The 20,479-nt window shown below is 40.7% G+C and overlaps 1 protein-coding gene across 1 annotated transcript in view; it reads left to right on the top strand.

The window, feature by feature from the left end:
- The first annotated feature begins 7,124 nt into the window (after window positions 1–7,124).
- Window positions 7,125–20,479, top strand: part of glis2b (GLIS family zinc finger 2b) — a 45,994-nt gene continuing 32,639 nt past the window's right edge. Inside the window, exon 1 of the mRNA XM_088342445.1 lies at window positions 7,125–7,769. The gene's annotated coding sequence lies outside the window, so the exon portion shown is untranslated. The remainder of the gene's footprint in view (window positions 7,770–20,479) is intronic.

Raw genomic sequence — 20,479 nt, forward strand, 5'->3', positions numbered from 1 at the left:
AACTGGCTGGCAACCAGTTCAGGGTGTCCCTTGCCCACTGCCCGAAGATAGCTCGGATGGGCTCCAGCACCCCCACGACCCTACTGAGGATAAGCGGTGCAGATAATGGATGGATGGAATATACAACATAGTGCTTGGGGACCGTCCTTATACGTGTCTTTTAACCTTATGATAATAGTGCAATGAAAAAATAGTGCATCGTAACAGTAGTGCAATGACGAGTAGTGCAATAACATGTAGAACCAAGTAAAAAATAATTTAGCGGCAACATAAAGATTCCAAAATAAGTCGCCAGATATATAATTTCACAATTTTGCACGCTTCTTTAGGGAGGTTTTGGACCTGGGGAAGATTCCGTCTCTAGCCTGTTAGTCCTTGTTTTAGGGGACTTGTAGCACCTACAGTTTAAAGAGGTGGTGGCCGGGGTGAGAAGAGTCTTTTACAATGTTGATGGCTCTGCGGTAGTATTGCAAGCTAGCAATGTCCTCCAGACTAATGATGGCAAAACAATTCCCCACTAAGCAGTGAAGCCCTGCAGGCCGCAGTGAAATACTTCACACACACACACAGACACGTATGGGCTTCAAGATGATTCATTACCTCAATTACACCATCATGTGGACGGAAACATGTATAACATGCTTGGTCCATGCAATAAAAAGCGGGGTGTAAATCCTGCCCTGAAAAGAAATCATATATATTATTTAAAAACTGTTTTAACATGAATTGGTCTGTGTTGCTTTCGTTGTACCTATGCAACAAGCAAAAATGCGATATAAGGATGTAAAAATAAAGAGCTTATTTATTTTTATTTATAAACAATATTTTTTTCCAAAGTTTTGTGGACTCAAGCAGATAATTCCATCTGCTTTTGAAAAAAAAATAGTTTCACATGGAACTGATAAAGCAGGGGCGCATACAAATGAGATAGCAAGTTTGTATAGAATTGGAAGCGGATTTTTCTGTGATTCCCCGGTAAAAGGGATTCCACAGTGTTTCTTTGCTTTGTAGGACACCAAAAGCTTCTGTTTCAGATTGAAAGCCCTCAGGAAGTAGAGTTGCAGCTGGGTCTTCTCTATCAAAACCCTGATGTTGGCGGACCACGAGAGGTCTTGGGAGATGGGCATGCTCAGAAGATTGAAGAAGTACACTCTCTCCACACAGTCTCCAGTCTCCCGAAGTCAAGTATGACTTCCTTGGCTTTGTAGAGTTCAGTATAGGTTTATTTTTCCAACCTCATTATTATTTGAACTTTACAGAGGTTAACACATAATGATTTGTTGCTGCTAGTGTTATTGCACTACTTTTCCTTGCACTATTGTTAGGATTTAGTGGATGCACTATACCTTCATTGTAATATCATTATTATTTTGGGCAGTCTATATAAGCACTATATTGTAAATATTTTGCCTGTTTATTCCGACAGTCTTTTATATAGTTACACTGGAGTGCCATGTCTAATGTTGTTTCATGTAATGTTTCACCACGTTGATATCACTAACAATACACAGGTTGTTTTTTTTTATTTGATAATTTCTTTCAGAGGAAAGCAGTAAAGAAAACAAAAAACAACAGAAAATAATCAAATATAATATAGATATACCTTTTTTACCATTTTTATTTCAGTAAAGAAACTCAGACTAATAGAGGTTTTGAGTTTTTCCTCGCCTTCATGTTGGTTTCAGATCAGGGGATAGTGCATACCTGTCAACCTGTACGTTTTTTTGCCGTACAAAGTCTGTTTATTATGCATTTTAAGACGTGTACAACGTACAAGAAAATCTGCATGGAAAAACGCAAATTTGTCAATTATGGGTACCATCCGGTAAACACCGACTATCACGAAACGGCAAATCAATCAAGTCTAACAAATTCGCCGCGGTAGCCTCTATCTCTGTATCGTTTTTTTTTCCGTTGCATACGAAGCGAACGGTTTGATGCTACTGTGCGCATGCGTCTGCCGCCTGGGGATTTACCATCATGCATCATTCAGAAAAAAAAATAAAAAAAATAAAAATGGTGTGAGATTATTTTGTATTTTGTAAGGGAAAATACAAAAGTTTGTACGGGCATGGAGCCGTGGAGGTTGACAGGTATGATAATGTAATGGTAGTCTGTAGTATGTACAGCCTTTTGAGACTTTTTTTTGTGATCATGGGAAATACAAATAAACGTGACATGACTTTACTACACTATTCTGCAGGTATAACATGTTTGAAAAGAGAATATAGCAGATTTTTTTGAAATTCATAACACCCAAAAAGACAGTAAAGGGCATGGGCGGTAACGAGTCCAGAAAAGAGGTCGGGAACAGGTATCAGGCAGGTAACCAGGCAAAACAGGTCGATGGCCGGGACGGAAGAGCAGAGCAGAAACGGGTCCAGAAACAGGTCGGCAACAGGTATCAGGCAGGAGAAAACAGGGCAGGAGATTGTCGGAAGGTACATAGCTTGCCTAGCTGAGAGCGTAGGTTCGCAGGACGGTCTGACAGCTTTCACTTGGAAGCCGGGGGTTTAAAAAGGGTCAGGGAACCAATCAGCGACCAGGGCTGTTGGCGCCAATGGGGCATTTGCAGGTGCCCCGAATCAGTAAGCATGACAGGTTCGCAGTTCTTTGTGTCATTTTTACAAAATAGCTTTGCTTGTACTTTGTTTTGAAACCATTATTTAGGACAAAACTGTAAGGCAAAATGAGCTTCAACACTCTTAAGCAATAGCGGGGGAGAGTCGAATTTTAGATCGTATACTAATATTTGATTCGGGAGGCTATAACCAACAAAGGGAGCTTGACTGCTGTATGGCTGGGTTTGGCCAACACCTATACTCATGTGGCTAATGACTGTGTATAACGTTCTGATGAGAAAAATAGAAGGAGTGGAGAAGAAAATCAACAAGTACCTCCAGAAATGGTTGAGAACCCTTCCAAGTTACACATCATTAGGTCTGTATAGAAGATCGGAGCAGCTCCAACTTCCTCTGTCATACATGGAGGCAGAATTTAAGGGAGCTAAGTGCAGAGTCATAATGACAGAGACTCTCAGGATGAACAAGTTAGACATACAGGCATCCTCACAAAATTAGGATGCAAGTGGGCAGCTTTGCACAAGCTGGCAATATGCTGAAGCTCCATGATATCATTGGAACACCATGCACAGGAAGAAAGGGCCTTGGTACTTCCCACACCCAGCAATGCCCATAGGCAGGAACCAAGAACCAAAGAGCCACGATCCAGGAGGGTGTAAGGAGCCTGGAGGAGCATGGCTGGAGGGCAAAGGCAGTGGAGCTCACGTCCCAGGGAGCATGAACCAAATGGAACCTACCCAAGAGGAAGATCACATGGGGAGATCTATGGTGATTGGAACCGTTCCGCATCTCTTTCCTGATAAGGTTGGTTTAAGACACACTGCAGACAACCATCTAAGTGGGGCTTAAGGTAGAGCCCATTTTGCAAGCTTTGAGGAGAAGAGGGTACTTTGGCGCACATACTGTGTAAAGTAGCTCTTACCCAAGGAAGATACAGGTGGCGCCACGATAAGGTGCTCACGACCTTTGCCTAGACCTTGGAGCAGGTGTTGATCAAAAACGGCAACCACAATGGAAAACAATACCATCTATTAGCTTTGTTTAAGAGGACATTAGCCATAGCCCACCATAACAACAAGAAGCAACCTACTACAGAAGGCCCAATCATGGGTAAGACTGCAATTTTCCCCGTTTGTCCAGATGACCCTAAGGCCAGATGTGTTAATGTGGTCCGAAGAACTAAAGAAGATCTTCCCCATAAAGCTGACAGTTCCATGGAAAGAGGGTTGTGAGGAGGTGTTTGAAAGAAAGAGAGCCAAATATCAGGACCTCTTGCATGACTGCACGGGGAAAGGATGGTAGGCTTGGTTGTTCCCAGTCGAGGTCAGTGTGGGGGATGCTCAAAGCCATTGTAGCGACAGGGAGAGAGATGAAAATCGCAACTCGCAACATGGGGGAGGCAGCAGAAAGAGCCTCTTGCTGGTTATGGAGCAGTAGGGAGGAGCTTAGCTCGAAGCCAGGAGGAGATGGCCAGTGATTTGGCCACCACTACCAGCCTGCCATTGGGTGGGTATTGTGGTTCAGGGTTGAAACACCAGATGATCTTGGTAACCACTTGATGACATAAAATCCTCTTGGCCAAAGCTACATAAACCAAAAGGGAATGAAGTATAGGCATCTTCAGACGTATTGTCAACAATATTGATATTGGACACAGGCTCTGGCATTTTTTATGATTATTCCATAGATTTTATGAAACCATCAAACGTCATACAGTGAAATTAAATTCCCTGAAGAACTAGCTTTTGTCTGGAAAGCGGGTTTGTTTGTTCTGTTGAATTTTGTCTTAAAATATATGGTGTTGCCCTCTCTCAAAAAAATCAAACTAGTTTAGCTTTTTTGGGTCCTCTGGTTTCAGACCACTTGTGTAACTGGTGATAAATCGGACTTTGAAGGACATTAAAATAATACATTGTTATTTTTTGGGGGGTATTGTGTTCAGAGTTTATGTTGTCAATGAATGATTTAAATCATGGCCCATTGTATTCATCAACATGGTACCAAGTAAATGTTGTGTGATGATGAGATAAAATCTAAAGCTTTTTCCTTTGTCAGCTACGTCCCTAGTGGGCTTGTGGTTAAGATTTGGCGCTCTCCCCGCTGTGAACAGGGTTTGATTCCTGTTGCATGCAATGTTGAGTCAAGTCAAGTCAAGTCATTTTTATTTGTATAGCCCTTAATCACAATAAGTCTCTAAGGGCTTCACAGATTAGTATACTATGTTACACAGACTATTTTTCAGTCGACAAGAAGAGTAGGTTATTATTCATAAGCAATGGAGTAGAAGTGAGTTTTAAGTTTAGATTTAAACATTTCCACTGAGGTTGCGGATCGGATCTCAGGGGGAAGAGCATTCCAAAGCACCGGTGCCCGAATGGAGAACGCTCTCAAACCAGCAGAACACTTCTTTGCTCTCGGGATCACCAGAAGACCGGCACTCTCAGATCGTAGGCTTCGGACCGGGACATAGGGGCAGATCAGATCTGAAAGATAAGAGGGAGCAAGTCCATGTATGATTTTGTACAATACTAAGAGAACTTTGAAGTCACATCTTTGGCTAACTGGGAGCCAGTGCAAGTTAGCCAAAATCGGTGTTATGTGATCGTACTTTTTGAGCTAATGTGGTTGGTGATATTTTTTTACTGATCAATCATTGCTCAAATTTGGTACTACACTATCGTAATACATTGTGTCAAATGGGCACCCAAACCTTAAGTTCTGTTTTGGGTTAAAAAAAAGCGTTATACTCTTTGTGCTAAAAGGCTATAGAAATAAACATGACTTGACTTGAAGAGGATTTTTAGTGAGCCGAACCTAAAGGGCCGCTTCTCGAAAAAGGGACGGAATTCCCATATTCTAGAGCTTATTTGAGTGAGAGGAGCTACCTAACAGCTAAATTCTACAAACAACACACAATCATGGAAACACACGTGACAGGCAAAATGTCTAAGATGAGTGAAATGAATGATAGTAGTCATTGATTTAACGCGTTTCTTTTCCTGTTTTTTTTTCGTCTCACTTTTTTACTCTCCATCGTACCTGATTCATATCATTTGCGCTGTTCTGTGTGCATTTTACCGCTACAGATGAGTGGTGTTGGACCAAACCAACTTCAAATTTGGGAGGGAGAATTACCCAAAATGGTAAAACTCAGCTCATCTTTTGCGCTGAATGCGCTGTATAGATGATTCGAGAATTAATGCACAAGTAAGGATAGTGCAAGTAACAGATACATGTTAAAATCATGTTTCTCATTCAGCAAGTACAAACTCCACCTTGACATGAGCCGGCTCTTCGGGAAATCTCCCGTTCTTCCCGATTAGCCACTCCGGCGTTGCTCTTTAGTAAAAACAGTTGTGAATGGGTAAGTGTGAAGCACATTGTAAAGCGCTTTGGGAGGTCTTCATTGACTTGAAAAGCGCTAAATAAATGCAGACCATTTACCATTAAAAAAAAAACAAGACAGAATGACATACCTGTCAACCTGTACGTTCTGCTGTACAAAGTACGTTTATTATGCATTTTAAGACGTGTACGACGTACAAGAAAATCTGTACGGAAAAACGAAAATTTGCCAATTAAGGGTACCATCCGATATACACCGACTATCATGAAACGGCAAATCAATCAAGTCAACCGAGTTCGCCGTGGTAGCCTCTATCTCGGTACCGTTTTTTCATTGCAAACGAAGCGAGCGGTTTGATGCTACTGTGCACATGCGTCATGCATCATTCCGATCACACGTGAACAAAGCGAAAGCAGAGCAGTAGGCCTACATTAAAACATAGTTATTAATTTTCTTTGGATACAAGTCGCAATGGCCGAACCTAAATTAAAATGCCGTAAGTCATTCTGATCTGAAAGCCACAGGCAGGGTTGATTGAGTAAATTTGAAATACATGTGGTCATTAAATCCGTCGGATTTCATGTGGTAGTTGTGTAGTGAAAGGAAGTCTGTCTCTTTTTAGAAAACCGGCTTTTTCGGCTCAACTCATTAAAGAGAGCCGGCTCTCAAACGTCTCACTTGCTTTGATGCATTATATTACGAATTATTATGTTGTATAAAGAAGTTTAAAAAAAAAAGGAAGTATAAAATTAGAAAATGAAAAAAGACAGGTTTGTGGTTATCCCTTTAATCAGTATATTACCAACAATAATTTAATGCAGAAAATTGATTAATAATTTGAATAAGAAAATGTATTATTCTACTTAATTATATCTGCATGCATTTCCTTCTACAGTGAACGCCCGAGCTACTTAATTTTTTAACTTTTTCTATTATAAACCTCGTTCATGTCGAGCAACTCAGTATCTCACAACAAAATGTTGATTAACAATATATATGATATAACGAAACACGTGTACAATAAAACATGTTAAACTACATGAATAAACACGTTAGAAAAAAAATATGGTGTGAGATTATTTTGTAAGGAAAAATACGACAGTTTGTACGGGCATGGAGCCGTAGAGGTTGACAGGTATGGAATGACAACGTAAGAGGGAGCGAGCACGCGCAAGTGTGGGCGCGCACAAGCCGAAGAGGCGGAGTCGTAAGCATGCTGTGAGCTGGCAGAAGCTTCGGACTCGGCTGGGCTGCGCCTCCTGACGGGGCTGCCGGAGCTGAGCTTAGCGGAGCTGAGCCTGTGCTGCTGGCAGGCGGGCAGACCTGAAACGAGCCTCCCCATCTTGACACTTTTTGGGACTGTGAAGACGAAACTAAAGGCGAAAAGAAGCAGACGCTCCAGCCGCCCTGCCACCATTTTCGCTCAGCAACCCCTTGCTCCGTTTCTATAGATCTCCCTTTGACTTTGACCAGCGTTGCCACTGAGCGATGCACTCCGATGACCACATTTTGGGTTTGATTTTTCTGCGTCCCAGAACATTTTGGGCGTTGACGTTAAGTCTTACGCGGACACGGTGAATGTGGCAAACTAAACGTAAGCCTGTCAACTTGGTCTTTCTCGATTCTTGCTTGATGCGCTCGGGAGTAACACAACGCGAGAACGGTGTGGAATGGCACCGCCTCTCCAGACACACAATAACTCTAAAAACAACACTTAGCTGCTAATTTGGCCATTACTGAAAGAAAGGGAACGCAAGGCGGCACACTGACGAAGAATCGCCAGGTTCGGCTCCGAGCAGCAGGCAGGACTTTGCTTCGCCAAGTTTGGACCCGCGTGGAAGGTAAGCAGAAGCTTGAGCAAGCGAGCGCTCCTTTTCTCGCGTGCACATCTTGCATGTTGTCATTGCTCTCATGTCATGTGTGTCCACGTCGCAACACTGCAAGAATGCGCGAGGGGTTCAAACAGGGGCACTGACCTATTTTCCGAGACTCTCCGGCGGCGAGCCTGCGAGCGCAGGTCGGACTCCCTAAGAATCTCTCCTCTCGCTGGCGCACTTGAACGGTTTCTGCCAATTTTCAAAAGACCAAAATGCATTTTATGATCGTTATTCTCTAGAACACTGAGGACTGCATGTCGCTGATTTGATGTGCCACCAGAACAAATTAAGTATGATTATCTATTTTTCGGTATAAACGTGTTGATCCACATTTTGTGCACAGAGGATATTATCTCACAAAGACCAACCATATGTGATTCAATGACATAACACATAAAATGGGACCTCTTCATTCAAATGTCATTTGTTCCAGTATCTTATTACAGTACAAGCAAATCTTCCGATATCAAATGATTAAAAACTAACTTCCCTGTTCCCTATCTCCCAAAAACATCTGAGTGAATTATAAAAACCAGCTCAGTAGCGTAGATGGTAGTGTGCCCGCTTTGAGACTGGGAGGTCGCTGGTTCGCGCCTCGGCCGAGTCATACCTAATTGGTATAATGGCGGCGCCCTCTGTTGGCTGCGGCTGCATCGACTCGCTACAACGGGTCAGGTGTATCGACATTTCGTTCTGTGTACATTGTTACAAAGAATGACAATACAAAGGAAATTATTATTATTAAAAAGCTATGAAAACACATCTTCCTGTTCACTAAAACACATAAAATAGCAATCTACATCAATTTGTAAAATAGATCGTGGTTCACAGTTCACGGATCATACACATACCGTCGTAGAGGCACCGTTTTCTGTGGTGAAATGAAATGATCTGCATTTATATAGCGCTTTTCAAGTCAATGACTTCCCAAAGCGCTTTACAATCTGCTCCACATTTCCCAATAGCGGCCTTGTAGTGCTAGCTGTAACCTGCTTATTGGAGGTATTAGGGGTTCAGTGTCTTACCCAAGGACACTTCGACGTGTAACACGGACGAGCCGGGATTCAAACTGGGATCCCTTGATCACAAGACGAGCGCTCTACCTCCTGAGCTACTGCCGCCCCGTGACTTGGGGCAGGTACAGTCTGGTGGCGTTCATCCCTCTCCAAGGTTTCTTTTTTGTTTAGGGGTTTGCTCCCCCACATGAAACTGATCTGACTCAGATACATTTTCATCATGTGGTCGCTATTGTTTTTCGATGTAAAGCATCAACCCGCTACACCGGAGCATTAACTTGCAGAAGCGTGTGACAGTTATGATACTGGGGGAAAATGGGTAAGGATATACAATACTTTATAAATTCCGATTTGTGTGTGTTTGTGCTTGTATGTCACTTCTAGTGCACTTTACAAATTCCAATTTGTGTGTTTGTATTTGGCCTAGAGGTTCCGAAACAGCTGTACCGATTTTCGTGAAATTCTACACAGTTGTACTCTAGGCTTCTGCGAGTGTCTTCAGCTAGATTTCGTGTTAAGGCACCCCCAATAAATACTAACAAAATTTAAAAAACCCATTTGCTTTCGGTCTCCTTTTATTGGGTCTCTCATGCCTTCTGGTAGCCAAATTAGGTACCATAGCTCCAGACCACTCCAATCTTTTACTGGCCTGTCGAGATCAGATCAATTGGCTTGTTAAACACACAACATACAGTAATAAGATAATTAGGATGATATTAATGAAATAAAGTAAAACTTTATCATGAGCACTTATGATAAGGGGGGGTCCCCGGTTGCTAACATAACGGGAGTGTGGGAAGACTTGCGTAGCATGAGAGACTGTTGATGATACGTAAGCACTTACTGTACATTTAAAATTAAAGTTCTGCAACTTTAAATAAGCGTACATACAAACATTTCTACAGCATACCTTTTTGAATTTATTTTATTTCTTTTATTTTCTGCAGCTTTGTAGTCTGCACTCGCTGCTTCCTCATGCCAGACCATGACAGTTGTGTTCTTGAATTTCTCAAACCAGCCATGGCAGGCATTGAAATCTAAACCGGTTCTACCCGACGATGCTTCATGGTTTTTGTCCCTGTAGATAGAAAGCGAATTCTGCTCTTCGTGTTGCCATCTTTCACTAGATCAATGTCACAAATGCAAACTAACAAAAGTCTCACCATCTCATCATGAATAGTGGTTCACAATTTTCACTTTTGTCACACTTTTTGTGCAACATGTTATTATACTGCACACTGCTAGGCAATGTTCCCTCTAATTTTCCACGGGTCTGAGCGTTCACACAAAGTCGGTGAGCAACGCTTGAAACAACAGTGAGCAACCATAATCCCCAGTGTGGCCAGATAATTAATTATCAAACATGTCCAAAACTTGACATGAGGTTACATTTTGCTGAGTTTCCGGCAATGCAAAATTTTTTCTCTCTTTTGAATGAATTGACTCATGTACTATTGCAAAGGTTGTACGGCCTACAAATGTCGTTTGTTCTTAATTCTTTCACAAGATATCCATTTCTTTTTATTTCCTGATATATTTTGTCGCATAATACTAACATTTTTGGGGGCTTATTTAGTCGGTTGTAAGATACAGAACTGTACTTAATCACATTTTTTAGTGGAAGTAAAATGGTGGCAACAAGATTCACTTGATATAATTGGAAATTATTTGAATGCAACACAAATGTTTTCTTGTTTTTTCCATGTTTTTTCTACTTTTTTAAAATTTCTTTAAAAAAAAATCTTATTGTGTTTATTTTTTTTTTTGAGCTGTTACTTTTTTCTTTTTGTTCTCTATTTACTTTTTTCCTACATTTCTTTCTTTTCTTTTTTTCTGGCTTTTTTCTAAATTTTTCCTTTTTTTCTCTTCCTTTTGTTTCTTTTTTTCTCAGCTTTTCACTACTTTTTCATTTTGGTATTTTTTTCTTTTTTGTTCTATTCCCCCCTTTCTTGAAGTCATTTTGTGTATAATTTTACATAATATTTGGTCATGTTGGGATTAAAGAAGCAAAAACAACCTGAAGAGCCGTTTAGGACCCAAAAGAGCCGAAGAAGCCGGTTCTCGACAAACTCTACTCACTTTACTCAACTTCGTTCTACTTCGACTCGACTTCGAAATACTGCATTTAGGACACAACGTCAGGGGAACCCGTGTATTTTTACCTTCATGCACTGTAACTGTGACTTAAGTCGCTTCTTAATTAGTTAATTTGAGCCCTCATTTTTGTGCGCTGGCTAGATTTTCTTGTGCGCTGAGAATGTGCGAGCAGTGCGCAATTGCGCACGTGCGTAGCTTAGAGGGAACACTGCTGCTAGGGTAATATTATGAAATAATTTTACGTGTTTCACAGTTGAAAATGCCCAATAGAATGTGTCTTGCTGCGCAAAAAACAAGTTTAACTGTTGACACTTTTCAAGGTATAAGTTCTTGCCTGCCTTGAAGTATTCCATTAGGAAGAATTAAATGTTGATATTGATGGGGGTCACCAACCTATTTGAATCTAACAGATACTTTTTTGTTGCTGATTAGCGCACAGGGCTACCACTTTAAAATGCATCTCTAAAACAGCAACTTTTGTTATTACTATGCTGTTGCAATGCCATTATATCATCTAGTTGTAATTATTAAAAGTCGGGTTAAAATAGTCTGCAGGCAACCGCTAAAACATTGTTTTTAACGACACTGGTCATGTCATATTTTCCCATTCCCAGTTAAAAATCAAATTTCCTAGAAAATCACAATGACCCATCTCTAGGAATCTTTTTTTCACAACCATGAGCTACTCAGGTGCTCTTAGGGGTCTACCTGGCGCTCTTAGGGGCATACCTAGTGCAATTGGGCACCACGTTGAAGACCCCTTATATCGATGATCTAAATGTTTGTTTAAAGGGAGACTGTCAATTTACTATAACGGATGCCTTTAAGAGTCATTGGTGAGGCGAAGCCTATCTCAGCTGCCTCTAGACAAAATATGTTGTCAATTACAGGTTATCCAACACAGGGGGTGTCTTAAAAAGGATAATTGGACACACAAGTGGGGCCAATGTCATTTTTCTCTTAATTTAGCAATTTTTCTCCTTGTCTCGGGTGCAGCCTTTGGGATAGAACATCCTGCCCCTGTTGGTCACCTCTTGTTGGCTCATTGACTGTGCTAGACAAAGGATGCCAGTGGAAAGATCTGGGCTCTGCCAAGACAGGCTTTACAAGCCATGTGTAGCAGAGGCGATCACTAAAAAGTGCTTGGAAAATACCTGCAGCCAACCCACTGGGACATCATTTTTGATGGGTGTAAATTCTAGACCTGAAATCAATGATTTGAACAGTGTCATCTTATTGAAGTATTTTTTGGGGTGATGATAATTTTCAATAGACCGGTTGTTGTCTTGGTAAAATGTCACTTTAGAGCTTGTAACTCAGGTCTTAGTAGAGCATGGTGCAAGGCAGTTTGTTCCTAAAATATTGTACAATGACGAAAAGAGCTATTCGTGCTTGTTAAGTGTGATTTATGATAACCGCGCTCCAAACTCCAACCACAGGTGCTCTTAAGCCCCAGCACCGCAGTGTTTACCCAATCAGCTGATGCTTAGTTCAGCCGTAGGTCGCCCTGTTTGCGAGAAAAGACACGGCCCAGATGTGGAGCCGTCTATCTTAAACTCACATCTCTGAGGCTCCACATCTAAACCAGACGAGCCAGCAGAAAGGATTTGCCTGTGTATCTCTGTGACTAGCTTTCCTTAGCTTTATGTATACATTTTATTTTTTTTGTGTTAAGTCAATTGAGCTTAAAAGCTTCAGAAGTTGCCAGTGTGCAGAGTCACTAATGGTATAATTGAAAAGCTTAATATTATAAGGGTTTTGCCTTGTGTCTCTAACAGAAAAAAAAAATCCAATTTAGGAAGCTCACATATGACGACTTGCACACGTAAAGTAATGTATCTTAAAAGAATAGTTAAAATAATTGCTCTTGTACGGATTGAACACTAGTTTTTCTATTTACAAAAAAACTGTTTATCAGTTTATCACACTTCAAATGTTATTTGTCCCAAAAAATTGTTCAAATAATCTGATGTTTGTCTACTTGCCACCTAAATTATTTGTTACGTGCACAAATTGTTACAGAAAACTTGATAACAAGTGTCAGATGGTTATTATTAAAAAAACAGAGTAAAAGCTTAAAGCAAAACAACTTTTTGCCATTCAACTTCAAACATAAAATTGAGGATTGCACTTCAACCCATTTATCAAGATTTGCATAATACTAACACTGAATGCTGAATAATTTAAGCTAGCGTCAATGTGCTGCAGACAAAACTGGTGCTGCAATCGGTTTGATGTTGACATTTATTCAAAACTGAAGAAAAATGTCCTGTTTCAAGATAGTGATGTCAAAGGAAAATTTGTCGTTTGTATTTGCTCAAATATAAAAATTGGCAAAATTTAAGTTGAGTAATTGTGTAGTTTTGGCTGCAAACACAATCAAATTTATTAGAAAATTATTGATAGTTTAACCAATGTAAAAAGAACTTGCTGAATGAAGTTTATAAAATTTAGTGTGTGATATCCTTGGAGGTCACAACACGTTACGTTGTATTTAATGTCTTAGGACACTGTGTGAAATGTTTGGATTCTTTTTCCAAGCATGATCAGGTATATTCTGCATCCTATTGGCTTATCAGTCCCAATGTTTAATGTTCTCTCAAATTTCAATACCATTTCGACAAAAACTTGAATTAACTTACATCGATTCAGAAATCAGCACAAGACGAAGCATTATCCTTTTAAAGTCACACTTAGTGGCATTGCACCCAAAAATCTATACAGTGGAAAAGGTGAGCTCTAATGGCAGACTCGTGCGTCAGAAAGTAACATCGAGCTATGAGTTAACGTGGTGTTAACCCGTAGAGCGCTGCCTCGCACATGGGCCAGGTTCATAAAAACGAAAACCGTATGTGATGTAACCAAAATAGGCGTGCTTGCTTCAAGTATGTCGAAGGAAAAACGCTAGCACAAAATGTTCAAAATGAGTAAGTGCCATTAAAAGTGCATTGGAGTTAAGAATTAATATCGCAGTGGGGTTCCATACCAGCAGCAGAGGATTATAGACTAAGTGAAAGGCAAACCCGCCCCATGGGGGGCCGGATTACAGCGATCAGTGAATGAGGCATAATGCAGTGGGAACAACCGACACAAACCTGCAAAATATATTTTTAAAAGAAAAAATTTGAATGTAGTTTATTGGTAATGGACGATAAATATTGGGCTGATATCTTGTCATAATAATTGTCCCCGATAGCAAAATAATGGACCCATTATTAAGTCACGAAACTATAACTGACACTGTTAGAAAAATCACAAGCATTTATGTTCATCAAAATATATTTTGTTTCTAGATAGAGTTCCACAACTTGTCTACTCTCTACCTCTCTGTATTATGCGCGAAGCATCAGAGAAATCTGCCAGTTGCGCAGTCGTTGTTGGGCTTGTTTCTCGATAAGTACTGCGCTGTTGTGATCATAAGGCCTTGTAAACCTCAGTGTGTTCAGCGCGTTTTGTATACTTTATGACATTTGTTTTTTGTTGCACTCCTGTGTGTGTGAGTTTGCGCTGGAATATACATTTAATTGAGATCGACAGCTTTGAGCGCAGCACTCAAATTGTCTTTTATTTTACTTTTTCACCAAATACTACGGAGCTGCATCACCACGAATCACCATCTTTGTACCCAATTCAAGCAATAAACGATACCTAATTGATAGCAGTTACACGCTTAACCATCATGATGTGTTAGGAAATAAAACCACTAACTGTTAGTGGGTCAATTCTGACCCGTGTTTTAACTTAGTCCTGAACAGAAAAAAGAAACAAACAAAAAAATAACATCCTAACAAACATATACCTCCACAACCATACAGTCCCATTGTAATTTGATTTTAATACACCGCTGACACACATCAGTTATTACATTTTATAACCATAACACAGGGGTCTCAAATGTGGTGCCCATGTCACCAGTCACTGAAATATGGGATCTAAAGCTTAAACTCTTGGAATTCACGATATGATTTCAAAAAAGATTTCAAAATATACTCATGAGAGAAACGTCACGATCAGTTTTTGGCTATTACTTGCGTCTATTAAATTGATCAATTTCCAATTCTTTCACTGTTTTCTTGTTTGGTCATTGTGATCTTGAATACCATGGTCGCTCTGCTTTTTTATTGGCAGTGAATAGAGGACCAGCTAAAATCATTCTGATTTTTTCAGCAATTCCTTAGAACAGACCTGGGTAATCCGGTTCTCAAAGGCCGCATGTACCTCCTGGTTTTTGAGGTTTCTTTGCCCCAATACAGGCGATTCTAAGCTCCCGTCAGCGTGCTAAACGGCTGATAATTTGTATCACCTGAGTTGAAGAAGAGAAACCTCTAAAATTATACAGTGTGGCCCTCGAGGACCGAAATGCTCAGGTCTGCCTTAGAACACCCTCTCATTTCTCGTGGACCCATTTAAGTGCCTCTGCACACTATCGTCTGTGATCCCGGTTAGGAAAGTGTATTGATTTTTTTGCGGTGATTCTTTTTCCTACGTAGCTTGTCGGTTGTAGTTGTCATTGGGAATGGCTTCTGTTTCAAGTAGCTGCTCCCTGATGTTCAATTTTTTTTCTGACCAATCATTGCCCACAAAAAGGTTGTCAGTAAAGATATGTCATCTCGTGGCCGTGCTACTTTTTCTTATTCCCATCAGATTGGGGTACCTAAATTGGCGGGCCGCGTTGAGCCGACCTACTTTAAATGTCTATTTATCCCTTCGGGTGAAAGAAAAAGTGTTGGACCACTCCAGTCTCAATATAGCATTTATGGGGTACACTATTGCCCAGTTTCTTTGCTTTTGGAAGTATTACTCACCTCGTAGGGTATATTTGCAACTTTATACACTCAGGGATTTTCCACTTAGCTATTATTTTGTACAATAGCATGAATCAAAATTGTATCAAGTGACTGTCACCTCACTTGTGGCTTTTTACCATTTGAAGCAAACAGCTGGCCAACACATGCATCAAATTAACACAGACACGTCTCCAGCGCACAAAAAGCTGAACCCCTCTCTTTCTCTTTCTGTAAATGCGTATGACATGATGAAAGTGTTCTGTCATCTATGAGGCTTGGGGCTCATGGAAAGTGCGAGTGAAAAGTGGGGGTTATGGTGACAGTTAAAAGCAAGGAGAGATGGTGTGTGAGAGTTGAAAGGGCGTGGAGGTTTCATCAGGAGGAGAGTTAACAGCACTGAATACGTCCAGGTATTGAGCCAAGCGATGGCCTGGACATGAGAGCTTTTTATTAGCCTATGCAAATGATCATATATTTTGTCACAATGAAAAAAAAAATCCATCCATTATCTGCACCGCTTATCCTCAGTAGGGTCGCGGGGTTGCTGGAGCCCATCCAAGCTATCTTTGGGCAGTGAGCAGCGGACACCCTAAACTGGTTCCATCCAGAGACAGACAACTCACTCTTTCACACTTAGGGACAATTTGGACCGGCCAATAAACTTAACATGCATGTTTTTGGAATATGGCAGGAAACCTGAGTGCCCGGAGGAAATCCAAGCAAGCACGGGGAGAACATGCAAACTCCATACAGAAAGGCTGGTAACTGGATTTAAACCCATGGCCTTAGAACTGCGCCGCAAAAGCGCTAACCATTCAGCTGCAGTGCAGCCCCTGAACAAAAAAAACAAAATATTTAAATCAATCAATCCCTCACTTCTCAGCATGCAGACCTCCAAACAAGCGCACATATGTTCACTGTGGAGGGCATAGCGGAGAAGGCAGGGTCCTGAAGTAAATAGTGCAAACCAGCTGTGTGTCTCAACTGGTCTAGAATTGCCACAGTGCAGACCCATTCCCCTTCCATTTTCACCATTTGTATGTTGCTTTAAGGATGTAAAGGCTTGTAGTTGCCACTGCCTCTCTTCAGCTTTACATTCCGTTCTTTAACCATGCCTTATCCTAGACATACTCTGCATATTGGCAGCAATCGCTCACAATTGAAACAAAGCAAAGATAAAACAACTTAGAAGAGGTAGGGTGGGGTCGTTTGAGCACAGTTTATTATGCACGCCTGTAGTGGTGGACCAGACCCCTTCAATGTCACCAGTGGAGACTGAGAGTATCCATGGAGGGAACACAAGTATTGACAATTGGGAAGGAATTTGAACCTTTTCTAGCTTTTTAGCCAATTACATTCGATTTGATTCCGTGAGATTTTAATTTCATTTCATTTGATGGACTGTGAAAGATGCAGTTAATTTATAGTCATTGTACTATATAAATAAAAGATTTTGTTTATTTTGAAAATACAGACGCTCCCCTACTTACGACCATTCGACCTACAAAAAACGGCAGATACGAACATTTTTTTCGGGATGTCGAAAAACATCCGGACACCGCTGTAAGGTAGATTTTGTATTGTGTGCACCTTTTTGCGAGTACACTTTATTATTGTAGTGCTTCTTTCCGCCGCTACCGGTGTGTGGTGGCGCTGTGAGAGGTCACCCAGAATCCACCCCGAATAAGAAATCTGCTTCCTCTTCCTAGTTGCTGTGTAAACATACTATACTGTATCTCCAGCGCTCTAAGAACTTTGACATTTTTATTGTTTAATTTCTCGTGCATCCATTCAATATGGTTGGTGTAAAGTGTAAAGAAGAGGCGAGCCATTTCATTTGAAATGAAAGTGGAATATGGAAGCTTGATGCTGTTGAGAAAATGGTTGGATCACTTTTTTCAGCCACTTTTTACCACAAAGGAGGAAGTCACCTAAACTTCGAAGCTCATCTTCCATAGTAAGTTAAACTTAACTTTAGGTTTAGGTTTATTGTTTAGTACAAAACAATACAGGTTACTTACACAAGCGTTAAACATACTTATATAAACATCAAACATACAAAATATAGCACTGAAGCAACTTACGAACAAATTCAACTTACGAAAGATTGTCCGGAACCTATTTCGTTCGAATGTAGGGCAGCGTCTGTATGTTTTCCAATTTCCAATGAAATATTTCTCAAATTGGATCATTTGATTCTCATCATTGCACTTGCATCTTTCCTCAATGTTGATTTTTTGACAAATTATTTTTAAACACCTGCACTTTTTTTGCGGGGATTTTGAAAGACTGTCTTCTATAATTTTTGCATATATGCTTTCAGTATGTTCACAGTCAAGCGACAGATCCAGCAGGTGGGTCAGTAAAAGCGTCAGGTGTAGTCTGTATGCATGTTATGCGGTAAAATAGTTGCTGGGCCAAAATGCGAAGCTCTCCATTTACTGTTCAATTTATGTTCCTAACAATTCCTATGGTCAAAAGCTGAGAGTTGGGACAAAATAACTATATTCCTGTTATAAACATCCCGGAATAGTTTTCCACTGCTGTGTGGACGAGCTCTCTGAGATAAAATGTAAAGCTTGGTTATCTGCGAGGGAGTCTGAGTAGAGTTGCTCAGGTTGCTTGGGAATTTTGTACGGGTGCTTTCTGGAGGCTCTTGAGAAGATTTCCTGGCATGCTGCAATCATTCTGGGAATCCTTTGGAATCTTATCAGTTGAGCTAGAAGAAGTGGTTGGGGACAGGATTTTCTGGGGTGTGCTGTTCAAACCACTGTCACAGACTTCGGAGGATAGATGAAATGATGGGTGGATAGATCAGTTTTTGCTTCATTTGAATTCCTCTTCATTTTCCCGATTTGTTTCAAGGTTCATGTTGACAAACAAATCCGATAGTGAATCCAGTTATTGTATTGGAACTGCCGTAATGACTCTCTGTTAATGGGCTATACAAATAAATATGACATTAGTTATAAAATTCCCTCCAAACTTCCTAGTGTACTGGTACCTAGGTGTCACCTATCCAGGGTGTGGCGCACCAGCAAGAGGAAGTTACAACACAGGACTCAGCAATACAAAATGGCAATAAAAACGTCCCACGCCCAAATCCACCCGCTGCCTCCTGGAGGCTGTGTTGCTTAAACGTGCAGCTGGGATCGTATTACCTCAGCATTTGGAACAAAGGGATGGCAGAAAGGGTCTCCTGTCGAGTTGCAAGCAGACGAAAGCAGGCAGGAAATGAGTGCAAGACAGGAGTACCCCCTCCCAATGTCGCTTGGATCGGCACTACCTCTGTACTTGGAAATGACTCAGAGCACGAGATGAGGCCAGGACGCTGTCTGCATTTCATGAATATGAGCTGGGAGGTAAAAGACATGTAATAATACCACAGTCAGCGGTGAAATGCAACCGCAATACTCCTGCTTATTATCCCTCACTCTGCATGCTAGAGTCACCGTTATTTATCTGGCCTCTGTTTGAGATAGCTACGGAGACAGCTTTCTGGATATAGTCCCATTCCAAGTGACGTAGATGGAACAACACATTAGTGAAGTTTTGGCTCAAAGCAGCTTATTGTAGACACTTCTATCTCTCCTTTCTCCTTCTAATGTTTAAACCACAACATCGCTTCTAGCTTGCATGCTTTTGTGTGTTGAAAACATTTTAGACGCAGGTGCAGAGGTACTGCATTCCTGACTTGACCTTCTGCTCATTTAGGTTGACTCCAGGGGTGGTTCTATGGGGGTAGAGATGTGGGGGAGATGGTGGAGCAATTTCTCAAGTCTCCATGCGTCAATATTCACCTGAAAGAATTCCTTCAACAGCCTGTTTTTTGAATGGGATCACTAAACTATATAATTACATTGCCTTCTAAGAACTTTGAAAAAAAAGACCGTAGAACCCAATAGAACATTTGCAAAAAAATCAGCACTCTACAATGGCAGTGAGAATGTTTTTTCTTAGTGTCAAAGATTTTTTGATGCAATCATTTAAGTGTGACTTGACAATCCATAGTTGAGTCATGCTGGAACAAAAAAGGGCCTCTCCTAAACGATCCCAATTTTCCAAAATGCCCAATGACTGTGTCCGGTTCATTTAGGGATTCTTTTTGTACATGCTTTGTACTTGTTTGAGAGTAAATGCTGCAGACATGTGCAAACATTGAGAACTATGTCTTACACAATTAGAGAGCTGTAGCATATTTTTGGAGCTTGGAGAAATAATGGCCAAGTGACACACACTAATAGTATTAATTTGCAGAAATGTAACCCTGGAAACACCATATGGGTAAACCATCTACTTGTATTGCCCTTTAGTATCATACCTTTATTAACTCAATATGTATTTGCTGAGGCTTAAATTGGAATGACCTAGTTTGCTGTTTCAAGATGTACAAAAATCAACTATGGTATCTTATTGATTTGGGCCATCAAACAGGTAATAGTAGAGAAAACACCGTTAAAAATAATTATAGTATTAGATTGTCCTCCTGGAGGATTATTATAAAACAGCAATTTTTGCTGGAATTTAAAACTGGAATACTGGAATTATAATCCCAATTACAACAATTCCTCTTAACAATGATATAAAAATGTCTTTTATGGTTACGAAATAGTTAGGGCAACCTCAAAACACCTTATTAAAAATCACGTAATCGCTTTGCTCCTAAAAGCCTGCAAAATCAAAGTATGTGAGAACGGGCTCTGCATGAGAAGCCAAGAAGGCTTACTTCCGAAATGCAGACCTCATCCAGCAACCCCAATAAACCACATGCAGC

This window comes from Urocampus carinirostris, chromosome 1, assembly GCF_059441175.1.
Source record: "Urocampus carinirostris isolate Australia breed hairy pipefish chromosome 1, RoL_Ucar_1.0, whole genome shotgun sequence".
Classification (NCBI taxonomy): domain Eukaryota; kingdom Metazoa; phylum Chordata; class Actinopteri; order Syngnathiformes; family Syngnathidae; genus Urocampus; species Urocampus carinirostris.